At 38.8% G+C, this 21,708-nt stretch overlaps 1 long non-coding RNA gene across 1 annotated transcript in view; it reads left to right on the top strand.

Annotated features, from left to right (window-relative positions):
• Nucleotides 1-21,708, top strand: part of LOC110129169 (uncharacterized) — a 271,914-nt gene that overhangs the window by 95,085 nt on the left and 155,121 nt on the right. Inside the window, exon 4 of the long non-coding RNA XR_002311401.2 lies at nucleotides 20,967-21,132. This is a non-coding gene — a long non-coding RNA (uncharacterized lncRNA). The remainder of the gene's footprint in view (nucleotides 1-20,966; nucleotides 21,133-21,708) is intronic.

Here is a 21,708-nt window from a genome sequence, read left to right as displayed (position 1 = left end):
AAAGAAGTTTGAATACAATTCAATATATTTTGACCAGAGAAGGGAAGAGGGATGGAGAAGGGGAATGAGGTTCTTCGTGGTTCCTCTGAGAGCAATCTGGGGGCCCTGGACCTCCAAAGGATAATACTGAGGAGTGGGGAGAGGAGTGAAATGCTTAAGTCAGCTTACCGATTAACTGTGAGAATTTTTGTGGAGCTAGCAGAGCCTGAAGGCAGGAAATTGTCTCTGTGCAGTTAGTTAACTCTGTGTTAATGGAAGGAATTTGGCTTATTACTGTAATAACTAACAACAAAAATGCCTTCCGTTGTACAACCTACTAGAATTTATAAGATAGTCTCAAAATACTCTTGATCAAGTCTAGCAATGACTCTGAAGTTACTGTTATACCCCTTTGGGGGGATAAATAAGGAATGGAGAGAGTTTGTTCAAATTTTTTAGCTAGAGAAAAATAGGGCTTCTTATTTTAAAATGTTCTTGTATATTAAACTTCAAATAATTGATACATACAGCAAGTAGGAAAGAAGGAAAAATACAGAATTCCACTATGGAAAGGAAATCACTATAAATATATTGGTTGTTTCCTTCCAGTCCTTTAAAAATATTTTTTTAAAATGAAGTTTGTCTTTTGTATGCATATTTAGTTTGCATTCCCATATATTATTATAATTTGTTCTTTTCCTCATGTAATTACAAATTCTTTATGTATGTAATGTTTTAATCACTTCCTATTTACGCTATTGGCAAGGAAGGGATTCCTACCCTAAGCAAAGGGGATGGCTGAGCACAGGACACCCAGCACTAGACAAATGAGGATGATAGCAGTTTATTCCTTACAAGCGCCTCTTATTCATTGCTCCTCACAGCCCAAGGGAGGAGGGCACTGCAGCATGCAGGGCCAGGTGAGGGTTTCACTGGAGAACAGAAAGAGCAACCAGGAACTGCGTGGCGCGGGCTTTGTGGTATCAAAAGCGTGGGGTGCCCTCTAGTTCCTGCAGGAGGATGTGACTGGCTCATTTGAATAATTCTGTGAACTGTCAGTGAACTGAAACCCATAACTCAGTGATGAGCAGGATCTATACCTGGTCCCCTTGACAGAGAGGGTTGCTTGGCTAAGAATACCTTATTTGGGAACAGAGTGTGGAGGGGAACTAGGCTTTTCAAGGCCCTCCTGATTTCACTAGCTGTCAGTGCAGTATACAGTATTGGGTCTTAGTTTTACACACCATATCTTGTTTATAGTTTCAATATCAATTAACATTTTCCTATTTAATGATAGGTACCCAAGAGAAAAATACTAAGTCAAGAAAAGATAAGAATAGTTTCTTGATACCTATTCCCAAATTCCTTTGCAACAAAACATCTGAGATTAAGTTTAAACTTTTTACTATACCACATTGTTTTTGACAATGAAGGGCTCTTAAAAGAGCTATTTTATTATTTAAATTACTATCTATGAAGTTTATGTAATGGCTTACTTTGTGATTTTCTTGAACTGCAAACACCTGATCTACCAGGTTTAGGTTGGCAGAGAGAAAACTAATGCCAGATTCTATTCAACAAGAGTAATATTTAATGAATCACTAGTGTAATCTTAAGTAAAATAAATCATAAATTTTAGTCATATCTCAATGTAGAATACTTTCAAAATCCTTCTTAAAAAATATGGATTCTCATCTAGAAGTGATCTCTTCATTAATATTAATAAACAGTAACTTTTGTGTCTCCCTGGAATTGTATGTTTTGAATTTTGAAAGAGAACAGATATGTTCTAAAACACTAAAATGTGCAGAGACATGCTACATGTTTAACATATATTTGAATGCTGCTTAAAGAAATGAAATTGTATGTACAAAATACAATTTAGGGCTTAGTTTCACCAATAGTGATAAAAATCTATCAAAATAACTATAAAAATTGTTAGCAAAATTATGAGTCAGCTCAGTGGAAATGAAATAAAGATTGAAAATATATAAAATGGTGTTATAATGAAAAATCTGGGTTAATTTCTTGTGACTATACAAAAACATTTGTTTTTATTTAGTTTAAATTATTTAAATGTGGAGAGTGTATGAGAAAAGGAAGTACATACATTGAAAATAGTACTTAGGCTACTCCCAATGGAGTTGAGAAATAGTTACATGATTATATTTCAGGAGCAATCATCATGCCAGTATAATATTTCCCATTCATTTCTTTATTATTAAATTAATCCAAATTTATGTTTATAACTACATTTAGTGAAAAGCCTGAATCATAGGATGTTTAAATTAAATGTAACTTGATTTCTTTCAAACAATGAGTCTTCACATATCACTGGATTTTTAATAACTTTGATTTTTAAGACAAACACACACACACATGCACACACGCATAAATAAGAGACTTGTAACAATAAATGTAAAAGTTACAGAGTTGATATTTACCCAGGGATAAAATTTTAGGTCCTTAGGCCATCCCATATTAATTCAGAATTAAAGGCAAAAAGAAGCTTTGCAATTTAATATGCCAGTTTATCCAATAAATAGAAGTGTAAAACAGTCTAATAGAAGGTCTGTTACCTTAGATATTTGGGATTATCTGGCTTTGTTTAGTTTTCATGTGTGGAGATGTTAAATCTGGGGTCTCATGGAACAGGGAAGCATTTTTTCACATCTTGTATTCTTCACTGTTAGAGTATTAAGCTTGATCCTCTAACTGATGACCTTGCATGATCAAGAGAAGATTTTTGATTTGTTTTTAAAATATGCTGTCTATAAGAGGGAGACCTGTGAACATGTTGCAAATGATTCCATGAAATTATTGTAAAATAAAGGATTCATTGCTTATAATGGTTATTTTTACTTATCTGGAAATTTTATATGTATTAAATATTTTATTACCACATGATGTTTGAAAGTGGTTTTCCCTTTGTATTATATGTAGTCTAAACCTAGAGGCAATATAGATTTCAATATAATTGTGCAACACAGAAAATATTTTATATGCTATAACTATCAAAGGCCAATGTTACGGTATGTATTCTAAGTTTTATTTTAAATAAGAATTACACATACTATAAGCTGATTTTGTTCCCCCCAACTTTATATGGAAGAAGGCAATGGCACCCCACTCCAATACTCTTGCCTGGAAAATCCCATGGACAGAGGAGCCTGGCAGGCTGCAGTCCATGGGGTCGCTAAGAGTCGGACATGACTGAGCAACTTCACTTTCATTTTTCACTTTCATGCATTGGAGAAGGAAATGGCAACCCACTCCACTATTCTTGCCTGGAGAATCCCAGGGACTGGGGAGCCTGGTGGGCTGCCATCTATAGGGTTGCACAGAGTCAGACACGACTGAAGTGACTTAGCAGCAGCAGCAACTTTATATGTTGAGGCCACAATACACAATGTGATTGTATTTGGAGATAATTACTTTGTGAAAGGAATTAAGGGTAAATGAGGTCATAAGGGTGGAGCATCCTTTTAAGAAGAGACACCAGAGAGTTTTCTCTCAGCCCTGTGAGGACACAGTGGGAAAGCAGTGTCTGCAAAATCAGAAAGAACATTTTCACCTAAACCCAGCTATGCTGGCATATTGATTTTTGATCTCCAGGCTCCAGCCTCTAGAACAAAGCTAGTGGAGGTGATGGAATCCCAGATGAGTTACTTCAGATCCTAACAGATGATGATGTTAAAGTGCCTCACTCAATATTCCAGCAAATTTGGAAAACTTAGGAGTGGCCACAAGACTGGAAAAGGTCAGTTTTAATTTCAATTTCAAAGAAGGGCAATGTCAAAGAATGTTCAAACTACCACACGATTGCATTCATTTCATGTGCTAGCAAGGTCATGCTCAAAATCCTCCAAGCTAGGCTTCAGCAGTATATGAACTAAGAACGCCCACATGTACAAGCTGGATTTACAAAAGGCAGAGGAACCAGAGATCAAATTGCTAACATCTGATGGGTCATAGATAAAGCAAAAGAATTCCAGAAAAACATCTGCTTCATTGATTACACTAAAGCCTTTGACTGTGTGGATCACAACAAACTGTGGAAAATTCTTAAAGAGATAGGAATAACAGACCACCTTACCAGTCTCCTGAGAAACCTGTATGCAGGTTAAGAAGCAACAGTTAGAACTGGATGTGTAACAACAGACTGGTTCCAGATGGGAAAGGAGTATGTCAAGGCTATATGGAGAAGGCAATGGCAACCCACTGCAGTACTCTCGCCTGGAGAATCCCGTGGATGGAGGAGCCTGGTGGGCTACAGTCCATGGGGTCGCGAAAAGTTGGACACGACTGAGTGACCTCACTTTCACTTTTCACTTTCATGCATTGGAGAAGGAAATGGCAACCCACACCAGTATTCTTGCCTGGAGAATCCCAGGGACGGAGGAGCCTGGTTCGCTGCCGTCTATGGGGTTGCACAGAGTCGGACACAACTGATGCGACTTAGCAGCGGCAACAGCAGCAGCAGCAAGGCTATGTGTTGTCACCCTGTCTATTTAACTTATGCAGAGTACATCATGAGAAATGCTGGGCTAGATGAAGCACAAGCTGGAATCAAGATTGCTGGGAGAAATATCAATACCCTCAGATATGCAGATGACATCACCTTTATGGCAGAAAGTAAAGAGGAACTGAAGAGTCTGTTTATGAAAGTGAAAGAGGAAAGTGAAAAAGTTGGCTTAAAACTCAACATTCAAAAAACTAAGATCATGGCATCTAGTCCCATCACTTCATGGCAAATAGATGGGGAAACAATGGAAACAGTGAGACTTTATTTTCCTGGGCTCAAAATCGCTGCTGATGGTGACTGCAGCCATGAAATTAAAAGATGCTTGCTCCTTGGAAGAAAAGCAATTGCAAACTTAGACAGCATGTTAAAAAGCTGAGACATTACTTTGCCAACAAAGGTTCTTAGAGTCAAAGCTATGGTTTTCCCAGTAGTCATCTATGGATGTGAGAGCTGGACCATAAGGAAGGCTGAGCGCCGAGGAACTGCTGCTTTTGAACAGTGTTGTTGGAGAAGACTCTTGAGAGTCCCTTGGACTGAAAGAAGATCAAACCAGTCCATCCTAAAGAAAAGCAGCCCTGAGTATTCATTGGAAGAACTGATGCTGAAGCTCCAATATTTTGGCCACCTGATATGAAGAGCCAGCTCATTCAAAATGACCCTGATTCTGGGAAAGATAGAAGGCGGGAGGACAAGGGACAGTGGATAAGACAGTGGGTGGCATCACTGACTTAATGGACGTGAGTTTGAGCAAACTCTGGGAGATGGTGATGAACAGGGAAGCCTGGCATGCTGCCTTGCACGGGGTCACAAACAGCCAGACATGACTGAGTGACTGAACAACAACAAGCCTCTAGAACTGTAAGAAAACACATTTCTGTTGTTTAAACCACCCTATTATGGTGTTTTATTATGGTTCAGGCTGACTGAGAAAATGCATATTGATTCTAAGAATTATATGTTCTGAATTCAGTGGGCCTCATTAGTTAGGTTACTTTTAATCATTAGGAATAAATAATATACAAAAGTTTTCATAGTCTTTTATAAACATGATTTGTCAATTAATTCTTCCCTGAGCCTTTGTGTTAACATCTCACTCCCAAGAAAAATCCAGTTTGTAGAACTTTGTTTATTTGTTGGCTGATTTATGTCCCTGGCTGAGTCATAACTGTAGGTCAGTGATCAGTATAGAATATATATGAAAATATTTCTTACTCAAACTCATTAAAGCTTGCTGAAATTTAAACACAGCTGAATGGTACCATAGCAAGTATTTATATAATTCTATCCTTGTTGTCATAGCTGTAGTCACAGGTTCTCACATACCATGTGAAAATCAGAGTTCTCATTATAAACTGTTGTATAACCCATTTGTTAATGATGAAATCAATAATATAAACGCAAGAGTATAGAAAACACAGGACATATGTGGACATGATGGGCCTTTTCTGCTTGTTTTCTTGAAATGTAACATTGGGAGCCTTCAGTTCTTGTTTATGCTGTATTGCTAACGAGGTCTGTGTTCTTTGGTAAGATATTTAGTCTGTCTCGGTCTTAGTGTCCTCAATTATAGATAACCATATTGACTAGATAAGAAATTTTCAAACAAGGCTTTGTGGGATGGGGAGATTGGTGTGGGCTCTCGAGTGGGACTATAGAGTGGGACTACATTTTTCAAGCCAGAAACTATTTTTTTTTTAAATGTCCTAAAATTTCTTTAGGAGAAAGGGCTCTCTTGTTTTGTTTATTTAAGTTTTTTAGTGACTGAGTTTGATGATTTCAAATGTATTTTTTTTAAAAATATTACTTGTAAGCAATTCTATGACTCTATGTTTATATTAATACCATAGATTAACTGATTAGACTATGGCCTTCTTGTCTAATACCCATTTAGGCTAAGATATCATTGTTTAAATTCAACAAGTTACTACTTATTTTTGCAGATTCTATTATGTATATGCTCTGTGTTGATAATACAGTATTCAGGATAAATTAAGAAGGTGACATTTTTTCTACATTCAATTACTTGATGCTATAATCCCCCCAACTGAAATTTTTTCCTTGAATATTTTGAGATTTTTTATTCAGCGACCTTTTATTGTTCTTCTCTGTAACCCACAATTTTGTTGTCATATAGATATAGAGAATGTATTTAGTCTTAGGTATTTTAGGAACTGTGCATTTAAAAAAGTCTTTTGGAGACAAGTAACCTTGGGTAAGTTAATCTCTGGATTTTGCAGTCTTTAAAAGCTTAAGGATTTATAGTCTGTAATAGCTTAAAAAATATTGACAGATGGTACCTATTTGAAAGACTGACAGCTATCAGTGGGCCATAGACATTACCTTGAAGAGAGTCTGTGTTTAGGTCATATATAATCTCCAAAGGAAGAGGAAAAGTCCATAAAGCATCGAGCAAAATTCAGAAGATATTGAGTTATTAAGTGAGAGTATGGATAAGTAAGACCTTAAAGATTCTTTAAAGATGATCTTTTCCAAATAAAACCCTTCAAGATTTTATTTATGACAAACAGAATTGAAGATATTTCCCCATAGCCCTGATAAGAAGGTAATTTAGCAGAAACAACAGTAGATAAAAGGTATAGACATATATATGTGGTCAGAGGAAGGTGGCAAATTACATTAAAAAGCTCAGAAGGTAGGAAAAAATGGTTAGATTAGAAATGAGAAGATTCATAAGCCAACTAGCATTAGGAAGGCTGATGATGTTGCTTTCTTTGAAATAGTCAATATGAGCTCATAGCTGTCTGTCACTTATGGCACTTCACACATCCATGTTTGGCATCTCCTTAGTCAGTGGATGTGTTGGTGGAAAGAGGAAGGCATCAGATTAAGTCAGACTTCCCGCAGAAGACTCTGCTCTATGTACTGAAAGAACAAAGCCATCTGTCTTTAGACTAGATTTGTGGGAAAGACAAGAAATGAGAAGAAAGCAGATTTGGAGCATAAAATGGGGCCAAGGTTGTGATATTCAGAGATATCCAACAGGCAAACAGTATCAATAGATCATGGCTTTCCCATCCATTTCACAATTGATAAAAGTGAAAGCAAGGTAATTACAACAGGGAATAAAAAGTGCTCATCATGGATTTAAAAAGGAATTTGGTAGCGGTGAGTTACAAAGGATAATGCTAAACAGCATTGAGAAAAGAGACTAAAAGAAGGTGAGATAAAAAACAGAACTTGCAAATTTTCTTCTAGAACATTTGACTCATCAAAAAGCCATAAGCTTGGGTCTTGTACTATAATCTGTCTGGTGATCTTTATCGAGTTTATTTTATTACAACTTTTTTGCTGGTTATTACATCTACCTCAGCAAATGAAGGCTGAGAAATGTACCACATGAAATATTCATTGGGTTTATAGCTTTAATCTTAAAAGTAAAAGCCAAGGTAAAAAGCTGGAATAAAAAGAGTTTTAGTGTCTATTTTATGTATCTAAAAGCATGGGGAGAGGGTAAAATGGGATTCATCACAGGGAGGAGATAGCTAACAGGAAGGAACTATATGGGAAGATCTTGAGAGCAAAGACCACTTTTAAAGTGGAAGTCTGAGGATATGGAAAAAAAAAAAAAAATGAAAGAGACAAAGAATCTGAAGAATTGAAAACTGTTAGGACGAAGCCAAGATGTGACTTCAGTAGGCTAGTGTGGGAAACTGCTGCTAAAGGAAATGTCTGGATGGGGGAGGATAGCCCCTTGACTTCATCACGCAGCATGGAAGCTCTGAAAGAATCTAGCAAAGAAGGCATCCAAAAGGGACAGTTTATTTTAATTAGGAAGATAATTGTAGCAGAGGAGAAGATGCTGTTCATTGAGCACATACTTTATAGCAGGCACTTTCCATTAGTTATTTGGTCTCGTTTTCACAAGCAGATGTTACTGTCACTATTTTACAAGGGAAACCAAGACATAAGAGCTAAGCGACTCACTCAAGGTCATAACACAGAATAGAAGTGAGATGTAAGCCAGGCTCTTTAGAGCTCAGACCTTTTTCATGACATTGCATTGCCTCACATCTAACTGCCCGCAGAATCTTCCATAGTCCAAAATGGAAAAGCAAGAAGCGGTGGCCACCCCTATAGCATACCACTCCGCCTGATGCCACTGTTGAATTTGAAGCAAATAAGTGCTCCAGATAAAGGCACTAAATAGGTTAAAGAAAATGCGATTAGGAAACTATAGCCTTTTAAGAAAATGCAGTGACAAGAGAGATCCTTTGTCTAAGGGCAGGTAGGCTCTAGAAGATACCCTAAAGCAGTGGTTCCTCGGTATTGTCCACCTTGGCTTCACACTGGAATAACTGAGGAGTTTTAAAAAAATCTTCATGCTTTTTGTCCCACCCTGGAGATTCTGAATTTACTGGTCTGGAGTCTTGGGAATTTTCCCTATTGGATTTTTAATTGGAGCTCCCCCAGTGATTTTAATATGTGGACAAGTTCAGGAACCATTACTTTACAAGCCGAGATAGGGTTAGGTTCGTTCATTCCAGCCAACAAACAGAATTCATCTTTGCATTGCTCTGTTAGTCTAGGGTCTTATGAATCATAGATACTTTATAAATGTTTGGGGAATTAACTTGAGCAGCAGAGAAATAGTATACATATACAGCCGTAGTCCTCTAAACTCTGGGCATCCTGTAATGCCTTTAAATCCTCCCCGCCCCCTGCCCCCCCCCCCACCCCAGAAATGTTCTATGTTTCTTTCAACAAGCCTCAGAAGAACTGTGCTTCAGGAAATTTCTGAGTCAAGGAGTATTTGAGATCTCACTTCTGTCACCAGTGTTCTCTTGTGTAGAAGCCCCCTGCTCTAAACCTGTTGGGGATCCCCAGGACTCTGCCCTGCTGCCCTTGGCACAACACCACACCTCGGCCAATCTTGATTCCTTCAGGGAAGCTGACCTCTGGCGGCCATATTGGCAGCACACAGTGGTTAAGAGCATGACATCAAGACTTTCTGAGTTCAAACCCATGGCCTGCTTGCCACTGACTGCTTTCGTAAGCTCAGGGAATTTACTTAGCCTGTATGTCTCTCAGTTTCCCCTTCTATGCTGTAATATGAGGATATAATCATACCTGCCACATAGGGATCTGCTGAGGCTCAAATGTGTTTGAGATATTAGTACAATGTCATGTTACATGGAATGTGCCATATAATTGTGTACAAATTATTAGGGGGAGAATATTCTATTAAAATGAGTTTATAAGCTTTCATCCATACTTTAGAAGAGGAAGATTTTTTAACAAATGTTAACCTAACAGGATTTACAGAATATGCTAGAGAAGATTTTCAGACGTTGCTGGGAACAGGTGTGAGATGGAGAATGGACAGGGTTTGGTTTTGCCATTTGCTCTTTAGTTTGTCTATTTCACACTGAGGTCAGGCTGACTAGACACAGTATATGGCCAAGATCTATATGGATAAAATGCACAATCAGTTACTCTGAAGCCAGTAGTAATACAAAAGACTGGCCATATCCATCCTTTGGTCCCTCATTTTTGTTTTGCTTTGCTGTCCTTTTGCTTCCAAGTAGAAATAAAGCAACAAGGGAAGTAGATGCAGCTCGTGGAGACAAGTAGGTTGTGCAATGATTTTAAAGAATCCTATATCCCATCCCCACTTCATCAGGCAAGAGGATGAGAGTTGACATGGAACCTTTTAAAGTCAGAAGGATGGAAACTGACACATATGTAAAGATGTGTAAGGGAGTGATATCTGGATTCGGGAAAGCATCCTGAAGGTTAGATTCATAAAGGCTTATCTGACTTGATAAAGAAGATGATGAAAGGCAGGTTGCTGACAGAGAATGTAAAAGGATAGGAGTCATTTATATTAAATAGTGGTAAGTAGTATTAAACTTTAAAGGTGTACAGAAACCTTAATCCAAATAGCAAGTTTCCTCTAATTGAGATCCCCTAATAGAAATTAGGATGAAACTCCTTTAAAGTTAACATCCCTACTTCAGCTGGACTCTAAGAAGATAATAGATCAAATGATAGAAACTGAGAGTTGAAGATGGTTTATTTTGGGTTTCCAGCTGTGACTTTTCTGGATTTCAAAATGACTGCCTTGGTATTTACTTTTTCTCTTGGGAAAGAAGGGAAAAAATCCTTTACTGCATTCCCACTGTCTAGGATATTAGCTGTTACAATTCCTATTGGCTGACCTCACGAAAGAGGACATTGCATTTGACTAGCTCAGCTTTTCTTCCCCCATTCTCACTGTAGATGTTACTGTACAACACACACTGCACATTGGCTTAGTCTTTGAGGAGCATTGTAGTGTGAACTGCACACAGAGACAAGTAATTCTATACTGTTTCTTCCCAAGTTCCAATTGGCACAGATAAAATTCCCATGTGTTATAAAATTGCAATTATAGTTTGTGACTTTCTGGAAAATGCCTCATTGGGGTTTGGCTTAAAAAATTCATGCGATCTTTTACCCCAAGAAAGTGGAAATAAGTTAACATTCCACTTTTCATGCAATGAATCTACTGACTAGTTTATAAGACCCAAACAAATCTAAGAAAATTAGCCATTGTAGTTTGTATTCATCAGTGATAAACTCATGCTTGGAATTGCTTGGAAGATGATTAAGCATTTATGAAAGGAAACCAATGGTTTTTTCATTGTTGAAAGAAAAAAGAAACTTCTCTCCATTTCTAAGGACTTTAAAATCAGCAACAGTTTTCCTGTGTTTGTTTTTGTAGACCACATGAGTGATTCAGCTGAATTCTTCTAGTTGTAAAAAAAGCTCTGACACAAATGGACAACATGTTAATACTTTGGGTTATTGCTGTGTGTCTCATTTTCCTAAATCAGGAATACAGGGAGGCTACATAGGTTTCAGCTGGTTTGAAATATATTAACCAGGGCCCCAGTGTGAAGTTAGTTAAGTTTCAAAAAGGAGAAATCAATCTACAAAGTAGCATAAAATCCTAGATGGATAAGCAACTCAGAAACATGTATTTAGTGCTTACTGTTCACTAACATATAGTGGAAATTGTGAAGTCAACAGCATTTAACTTCATGACCTGAGCCCCTGAAGCTGACCTCAGTATTTACTCATGACTCACTGGAAATAATAGAGTGAAGAAATTCTAAACATAGGAGAGGTGCAAACCCCAAATTGGAAGAACTTACTCACATAAATCATATCATCCAACATCCTCTGGATCATCGAAAAGGCAAGAGAGTTCCAGAAAAACATCTATTTCTGTTTTATTGACTATGCCAAAGCCTTTGACTGTGTGGATCACAATAAACTGCAGGAAATTCTGAAAGAGATGGGCATACCAGACCACCTGACCTGCCTCTTGAGAAACCTGTATGCAGGTCAGGAAGCAACAGTTAGACCTGGACATGGAACAACAGACTGGTTCCAACTAGGAAAAGGAGTACATCAAGGCTGTATATTGTTACCCTGCTTATTTAACTTCTATGCAGAGTACATCATGAGAAACGCTGGGCTGGAGGAAGCACAAACTGTAATCAAGATTGCTGGGAGAAATATCAATAACCTCAGATATGCAGATGACACCACCCTTATGGCGGAAAGTGAAGAAGAACTAAAGAGTCTCTTGATGAAAGTGAAAGAGGAGAGTGAAAACATTGGCTTAAAGCTCAACATTCAGAAAACTGAAATCATGGCATCTGGTCCCATCACTTCTTGGCAAACAGATGGGGAAACAGTGGCTGACTATTTTTCTGGGCTCCAAAATTACTGCAGATGGTGACTGCAGCCATGAAATTAAAAGACGCTCACTCCTTGGAAGGAAAGTTATGACCAACCTAGACAGCATATTAAAAAGCAGAGACATTACTTTGTTAACAAAGAGCTGTATAGTCAAGGCTATGGTTTTTCCAGTGGTCATGTATGGGTGTGAGAGTTCGACTGTGAAGAAAGCTGAGTACTGAAAAATTGATGCTTTTGAACTGTGGTGTTGGAGAAGACTCTTGAGAGTCCCTTGGACTGCAAGGAGATCCAACCAGTCCATCCTAAAGGAGATCAGTCTGGGTGTTCATTGGAAGGACTGATGTTGAAGCTGAAACTCCAGTACTTTGGCTACCTCGTGCGAAGAGCTGACTCTGTGGAAAAGACCCTGATGCTGGGAGGGGTTGGAGGCAGGAGGAGAAGGGGACGACAGAGGATGAGATGGTTAGATGACATCACTGACTCAATGGACATGGGTTTGGGTAGACTCTGGGAGTTGGTGATGGACAGCGAGGCCTGCCGTGCTGTGGTTCATGGGGTCGCAAAGAGTCGGACACGACTGAGCTACTGAACTGAACGCACATAAAGGCAAGAGGCTTAGAAAATCCTTCCAGCCTATTGCTAAGGAAGGAAGGGTTTAGTCACAGGCAATTTATAAAGGTTACTGCATTGAGGAGAGCCTCAAGTTCTGAAGATTCTGGCTTTATACAAATGTCTGTGGTCATGCTTTATAGTTTAGAAAGTCTGTGTTCTAGTAGCAGGTTTGAAAGACGGGACAGAGAGAAAACCACAGAGTCCTTCCTCTGCAGATGTTTTGCACGCATAGGTCAAGCTGGCCTCTTATCTCAAGCCCTGGGCCACAGCATTAGCTTGGCTCCACAGGTTTAGTCCTTGGCACCTTTTTGTATGAATCCTGAGCCATTTATTTATTTTCTTCTGTCCTAGCACTGCCCAGGCAGCTCCAGCTGAGCAGTGATAAGGATATTTAAATGTAGTCTGTATAAAGAAGTTTGTAGCTGACCAGCCCACGTGGAGCCCAGAGGAGCCTGTTCCTGTCTCTTCCAGAAGAAATCTAAAATATTTGTAAGTCTAGACTCCCCAGTTGTAAATAGGAAACTCACTTTGGGAATTCCCTGGAGACAAGCCAGAAATCCATTTTTGGGCCAAAATAGAGGCCCTTGTTGATTTCCTTGCAACACCTCAAGAACAGTTGAAGTTAATCCCAAGAAAAAGAGCACTTGGTAGTCTTGTAAAGTCCTAGCCCACTGAGGTGTTCCTAGCATGAACAAGAAACTGTTTGTGAATGTGGTCACTTCCCCAGAGAAAACGGCTCCTTCACCGAAACTGAACATTAGAACACAGGTTCTTAGGAATAGCAGTTCTCCTGAAGTTAAGTTGAAAAATGCAAGTTTTCTCAACAGAAATTTCACAGAATATGAAGCCCTCATCCAACATACAAGAAGTCTGCTTCAACTTCATGAGAGATTACGTAGGAAGACACAGAATACAAGAGAGGTGCCCAGATGAGTTCAGCATTCTAGCTCTCCTTGCTAAGGTGTCATGCAAGACGTGGGGGAAATAGTACCTGCCTCACTCACATGCCTCTAGAAGCTGTATCGGCCTCAAGGAAGCAATTAGTTAAAGCTGGAAGGGCCTTTAGAAGACTGTTGAAGGGGCAGTCTGAAAGAAATGAAAAAGAATGTTAGTAGAGGCTAAAGATTCTGTTATGTAGGGGCAGGAAGTGAAGCTGTTACCTGCATTCATGCGGAAAATAGAAAACATATCAAATAAACGGGTGTATCAGATAAAGTTTTTAAATGGAATCTGAAAAACACCAACTTGAGTACTTTAGCTGTTTATGCCAAAATAGGAAAGAGAGATGGGCTAAGCTACATAGAAGTGTGTAAGTTTTAAGCAAAATTTAGAGAAAATATGAAAAAAATCAGGATTTCCTGAGTTAAGAGGATGTTTTTCATTCCAGTTCCTTTAAGCAAAAGTCAAGGAAATTCCTTCAAGGCAAGGACTAAATCAGGGTGTAGGTGGCTTCTTATATCTCTTCAACTAGACAATATGTTTAAGGACATTAAGTGCATTTCCCCACAGTGCTTTCATAGAAATAAGTAAAAATGGCTAGTCTTAGAAAGAAATGTGGGTGTGACTTTTGTTTAATGGAGTTGATTATAAACTGATAATTGCTTTCCAATACTGTGTTGGTTTCTGCCATACATCAACATGAATCACTCATACATATGTCCCCTCTCTCTTGAACCTCCCTCCCACTTCCCACCCCATCCTACCCCTCTAGGCTGTAACAGAGCACTGGGTTTGAGCTCCCTGTGTCATATAGAAAATTCCCATTGAAAGGTCACGCTGACTGCCCCCGCCAAAAGGTCCCAGATAAGTACCAGGGACAGACATCCACCAATCAGCAGCCCGTTGCCAGGCAGACTGATGGACGCGAAGGTGCCAAGACTCCGGCCAATCAAGAAAAACCGACACGGGACAAAAGGCCAATCAGCACCCTAGAACTTGACTCCAAGCATATTCGAAAAGGTCCCGCCGCTTCCATATCCGCCAGGGTACATAGGTGCCGCCCCGCTTTCCGCAGGTTGCAGACTCCCTTTGTCTCTTCACTCACCCGCCCCCCGGGAGTTCTGCCCGAGAGCGATTGCCCAATAAAGGCCTTCATCAACGGTCCTTAGAGGTGGCTCTTTCTTCCCGCGGCGTTTTCTAACACCCATTGGCTATCTATTTTATACAGTAATGGATATGTTTCAGTGTTACTTTCTCAGGTCATCTCGCTTCCCCCTCCCCTACTGTGTCTACAAGTCTGTTCTCTATGTCTGCATCCCCATTCAGTTCAGTTCAGTTTAGTTGCTCATTCGTGTCTGACTCTTTGCGACCCCATGAATCGCAGCACACCAGGCCTCCCTGTCCGTCACCAACTCCCAGAGTTTACTCAAACTCACGTCCATCGAGCTGGTGATGCCATCCAGCCATCTCATCCTCTGTCGTCCCCTTCTCCTCCTGCCTCCAACCCCTCCCAGCATCAGGGTCTTTTCCACAGAGTCAGCTCTTCACACGAGGTGGCCAAAATATTGGGAGTTTCAGCTTCAACATCAGTCCTTCCAATGAACACCCAGACTGATCTCCTTTAGGATGGACTTGTTGGATCTTGCAGTCCAAGGGACTCTCAAGAGTCTTCTCCAACACCACAGTTCAAAAGCATCAATTTTTCAGTACTCAGCTTTCTTCACAGTCGAACTCTCACACCCATACATGACCACTGGAAAAACCATAGCCTTGACTATACAGATCTTTGTTGGCAAAGTAATGTCTCTGCTTTTTAATATGCTGTCTAGGTTGGTCATAACTTTCCTTCCAAGGAGTGAGCGTCTTTTAATTTCATGGCTGCAGTCACCATCTGCAGTGATTTTGGAGCCCCCCAAAAATAAAGTCTGACGCATTGCTGCCCTGCAAAAAAGTTCATCAGTATCATCTTTCTAGATTGCATATATGTGTTCATATCTGATATTTGTTTTTCTCTTTCTGACTTACTTCACGCTGTATAATAGGTTCATTCACCTCATTAAAACTGACTGAAATCTGTTCCTTTTTATGGCTGAGTAAAATTCCATCATATGTGCTGTGCTTAGTCCCTTGGTTGGGTCCAGCTCTCTGAGGTCCCATGGTATCCCACCAGGCTCCTCTGTCCATGGAATTTTGCAGGCAAGAATACTGGAGTGTGTTGCCATTTCCTCCTTCAGGGGAATCTTTTTTTTTTCATTTATTTTTATTAGTTGGAGGCTAATTACTTTACAATATTGTAGTGGTTTTAGCCATACATTGACATGAATCAGCCATGGATTTACATGTGTTCCCCATTCTGATCCCCCCCTCCCACCTCCCTCCCCATTCCATCCCTCTGGGTCTTCCCAGTGCACCAGCCCTGAGCACTTGTCTCATGCATCCAACCTGGGCGGGTGATCTGTTTCACACTTCATAATATACATGTTTCAGTGCTATTCTCTCAGATCATCCCACCCTCGCCTTCTACCACAGAGTCCAAAAGTCTGTTCTGTACATCTGTGTCTCTTTTTCTGTCCTGCATATAGGGTTATCGTTACCATCTTTTAAAATTCCATATATATCCGTTAGTATACTGTATTGGTGTTTTCTTTCTGGCTTACTTCACTCTGTATAATGGGCTCCAGTTTCATCCATCTCATTAGAACTGATTCAAATGCATTCTTTTTAATGGCTCAGTAATATTCCATTGTGTATATGTACCATAGCTTCCTTATTCACTCATCTGCTGATGGGCATCTAGGTTGCTTCCATGTCCTGGCTATTATAAACAGTGCTGCGATGAACATTGGGGTGCATGTGTCTCTTTCAGATCGGGTTTCCTCGGTGTGTATGTCCAGGAGTGGGATTGCTGGGTCATATGGCAGTTCTATTTCCAGCTTTTTAAGAAATCTCCACACTGTTCTCCATAGCAGCTGTACTAGTTTGCATTCCCACCAACAGTTAAGAGGGTTCCCTTTTCTCCACACCCTCTCCAGCATTTATTGCTTGTAGACTTTTGGATAGCAGCCATCCTGACTGGCGTGTAGTGGTACCTTATTGTGGTTTTGATTTGCATTTCTCTGATAATGGGTGATGTTGAGCATCTTTTCCTGTGTTTGTTAGCCATCTCTATGTCTTCATTGGAGAAATGTCTGTTTAGTTCTTTGGCCCATTTTTTGATTGGGTCATTTATTTTTCTGGAATTGAGCTGCAGGAGTTGCTTGTATATTTTTGAGATTAATCCTTTGTCTGTTGCTTGGTTTGCTATTACTTTCTCCCAATCTGAGGGCTGTCTTTTCACCTTGCTTATAGTTTCCTTTGTTGTGCAAAAGCTTTTAAGTATAATTAGGTCCCATTTTTTTATTTTTGCTTTTATTTCCAATATTCTGGGAGGTGGGTCATAGAGAATCTTGCTGTGATTTGTGTCGGAGAGTGTTTTGCCTATGTTCTCCTTTAGGAGTTTTATAGTTTCTTGTCTTACATTTAGATCTTTAATCCATTTTGAGTTTATTTTTGTGTATGGTGTTAGAAAGTGTTCTAGTTTCATTCTATTACAAGTGGTTGACCAGTTTTCCCAGCACCACTTGTTAAAGAGGTTGTCTTTTTATCCATTGTATATTCTTGCCTCCTTTGTTGAAGATAAGGTGTCCATAGGTATCTAATCCAGGGGTTGAACCTGCATCTCCCACATTGGCAGGCAGATTCTTTACCCCTAGAGCCACCTTATGTATCACAACTTCTTTATTCATTCATCTTTCAATGGACACCTAGGTTGTTTCCATGTCCTAGCTATTGTAAATAGTCCTGTGATGAGCCTTGAGGTATATATGTCTTTTTCAATTATGGAAACCTATAATGTTTTAAAAGAAATACCATCAACTTGAAGAAACAGAACAATGCAAAATGGACAGAGGTCTTTTTTTTTTTTCCATTTATTTTTATTAGTTGGAGGCTAATTACTTTACATCATTGTCTTTAGACCCAAAACCTAGCTGGAAACACAGGTTACCTGGCTGCAAACATATGTTATTTTTTATGGAAAAAGAGGGGTAACTGGAATAAAGAGCCCAAAAAGTGGACCAAAAGCTGCAGACAGTCTTTACCTGGAAGCAGGGCTGGACTCCAGTCAAGGAATAGTGTCTCACTCTCCTTGGGCTTCCATAACAGAATATCATAAATTGAGTGGCTTAATCAACAGAACTTTCTCACACTTCAGGGTCAAGTCCAAAGTATGGGCAGATTCAGCTCCTGGTGAGAGGCTGCTTCTTGACTGACAGAGGGCCATTGTTGTGATTTCACATGGCACACAAAGAGAGAAAGAGAAAATTTCAATTATATTGAATCCCATCATGAGAGCTCTCGCCTTATAGCTGGGTTATCTCCCAAAGGCCCCATCTCCAAATTCCATTGCATTAAGGGCTAGATCTTCAACCTATGAATGGGGAGTAGGAGGGGGCACAATTCAGTAGCAACAAATGCCCATTGGATTTCAGAATTTCTACAGACCAAAGACTGCTGTGTGCCTCCCATTCACTTCTGCTTGAATGGCAGTATCCTATAAAGTCATCTCTGTCCCAACAGTGTATGGGGATGTCTGAGGGGCAGATATTCACAGAGAACGGCACTTGAGAAACTTATCTGCACCTGGACTTGCAGGAGATGACAAAATCTTTAGGCCTTAAAAAAAAAAAAAATCTTTAGGCCTTGAGGGGTGAGAGTTTTGAGAGAAGTAGGAGTTGATTTTGGATGTGGGAGAAATGTAAATTTTGTAATAAAAAGGTAGATTATGATAAATTAAGGATGTCTGCTATTTATGTTTTGCTGTTTTAATTGTGAGATGGGGTCTATATCTTCTTCTTTTGATTCTGAGGAGTATCTTTGACTCCATGAATAACAGTACAATGGAAGTGCCAGTTTCTGACTCAGGTTGTAAAAGATTGATACCTTAGCCCTACTCTTAAAACACTTGTGCTTAGAACTGAGTTACCATGCAAGAAGGTGAGCTACCTTGACCTTTAGTGGATTCCACCAGGGATTCTATGCCTCCTACGATAATGGGGCAGTCATGCCAAACTAAAAGTGGTTACACAGGTCTTCAGATATTCTATAAAGCACTCATGTATGTAAAAAGAGTGTTTAAAATTTTCTAAGTTATTGTTCTAAAAGTTCAACTTCCATCATCATCATCTGAGAAATTGTTTTAAATTCAGATCTTTGTATCCCACTCCATACCTATTGAGTCAAAAACCCAGGGGTGAGACCAAGAAGTCCTTACTTTATCAAGTCTTCTGTTGCTAGTGCTATATAAGTTGAGGGAAGGTTGTCTAATACCTTGTTATCAAGAGATGCTAATTATCTTAGAAAATTGCAGTGTTTATGATGTTAGGCTGTATTATGTAAAACACATATATTGGTCTGCTTTTGTGTCCATCTACTTGATAACTTTATAGGCTTAAGTAACTGAATATTTCATTATACTCTCAACTGTAATAGTATCTGAACATTTACATATTTAAATATATATTGTTTGATTTTAAATAAGTTATTTTTATTTCTTCTTCAGTTTATAGTTAGGTATACATTGATTTTTCAAAACTGAATGAAGTCATACTATACTATTTATTTTATTTTAGGATAGATATTATACAATTATTTGTTTAGAAGATGGTGGGATGTTGGATATAATAGGATTAAGAACCACTGTTGTAGGAGATTCATGACAACCCATAAAGTTAGTGTAGGGAACATTGGAGATACTCTAGACCGCCAAATTGACCTCAGAATATATCTCAATCCTAAATTTCTGATGATAACTCTTGGGCCAAAAGAGCTGATGAAGAAACATTTGAATCTAGGGAGAGATATTCATACTTTACAAACTGAGCCACCAGTCATAACAAAAAAAAAAAACCCAAAATTTTCCTAGTTGCTTCAGATTTTTAAAACGAAAGAAACAGAACATTACAAATAAGTTCATGCTCTTTTTTTCTCTCTGAAATCCTCTTTTCTTTTCTCTTATCTTCTTTCTCTATGGGAAAGTATTATTATAAATTATATGTGTAGTCAAAATATATGCTTATACTTTTATAACATGTATCAGTTCAGTTCAGTCACTTAGTCATATCTGACTCTTTGCGACCCCATGGACTGCAGCACCCCAGGCTTCCCTGTCCATCACCAACACCCAGAGCTTGCTCAAACTCATGTCCATCAAGTCGGTGATACCGTCCAACCATCTCATCCTCTGTTGTCCCCTTCACTTCCTGCCTTCAATCTTTCCCAACATCAGGGTCTTTTCCAATGAGTCAATTCTTTGCATCAGGTGGCCAAAGTATTGGAGTTTCAACTTCAGCATCAGTCCTTCCAATGAATATTCAGGGCTGATTTCCTTTAGAATTGACTGATTGGATCTCCTTGCAGTCCAAGGGACTCTCAAGAGTCTTCTCCAATACCACAGTTCGAAAGCATCAATTCTTTGGTGCTCAGCTTTCTTTATAGTCCAACTCTCACACCCATACATGAGAGCTTCATGTGATTTTTATACTTACTTAACTAATAGCATGCTGGAGGTAACGTTCTGCAATTTGCTCTTTCCATTCTCTTACGTTATGAAGATTTACTCAGAGTATTTACAGGTTTAGTCCATTTTTTCAAGCTTATGTGTATTATTTCATCCTACCACTCTACTACAGTTTTTCAAACCTTCACCTTATAAAAGGTAAATATCCTTAACACACACACACACACACACACACACACACACACACCCCTTAGTATATATGAAAAAATGCATGCATGTGAGTATATGTGTTTATGTCTGTATGTCCCACTTCTGGATTAGTCTTTTACATGTTTTTTGATCTACTATTATTTCAAAGACTAGATTTTGTTTTGTAATCATTACTTTTCTTTTTGCTTGACTGTTTTTTAATACTGTTAGTTTCTATTCTCATCTTTATTATTGGCTTCTTCTTTCTTTATTTTCTTTTTCTATCTATTTTATGTATAGTTCATTTATTTAAAATTTTACTTTTTCAAGAAAGGCATTCTAGGAAATAACATTCAAGTTACTACATTAGTTCCATCATTGAAGTGTCAAAACATTATTTCTGTTGTTATTCAGTTTAAATATTCACATTACTGTGGTTTTCTCTTCATTTTTTAGGAAGATGCATTACATATTGGGCAAGGTGCATTAACAATGCAATACTAATTCTTCAGGACTTGTCTAATAGAGCATCTCAACCATGAATAGATTACAGGAATGTCAATGTACTGATTTCTTCAGCTCTTAACACAGACAAGTGGAACTTGGAAGAGACAACCTCAAGGTAGTAAAATTGGGGAGCACAGACTTTATGGTCTAGTGTTACATGGGTATTTATGTCATTGTTTTTCTTTATATGTTTTAGGATGATGTTGTGGAAGGCTTACCAATTAATGATTGATTAATTTCCTTAATGGAGTAGGAAATGGCAACCCATGACTGAATATGTGTGTGCGTGCACACATACACACAATCTCCTTGGTGGATTATTCCCTTTTAGTTTTATGAGATGCCACACTGTCATTATTAATGACTTTTATCTTCAATTCCCTTTTATTTGTTATTCATATTTCTGTACCAAGATTCTTTTGGTAAATATTTGTTCAGGTTATATTTTCATCCATTTGTTTTCAGTTTGCTTGTATAGTGTTGCTTTTAGTGTGTTATTTATTATTCAAACCAGAACCTTTTGAGAGTATGTGAAAGTGAAAGTGAAAGTCGCTCAGTTGTGTCCGACTCTACTACCCTCTGAACTATACAGTCCATGGAATTCTCTAGGCCAGAAAACTAGAGTGGGTAGCCTTTCCCTTCTCCAAGGGATCTTCCCAACCCAGTGATCGAACCCAGGTCTCCTGCATTG

Source organism: Odocoileus virginianus, chromosome 14 (genome assembly GCF_023699985.2).
Source record: "Odocoileus virginianus isolate 20LAN1187 ecotype Illinois chromosome 14, Ovbor_1.2, whole genome shotgun sequence".
In the NCBI taxonomy this organism is placed as follows: Eukaryota; Metazoa; Chordata; class Mammalia; order Artiodactyla; family Cervidae; genus Odocoileus; species Odocoileus virginianus.
Note: the sequence above shows the minus strand (reverse complement) of the source record. Positions and strands in the feature narration are given on the sequence as shown.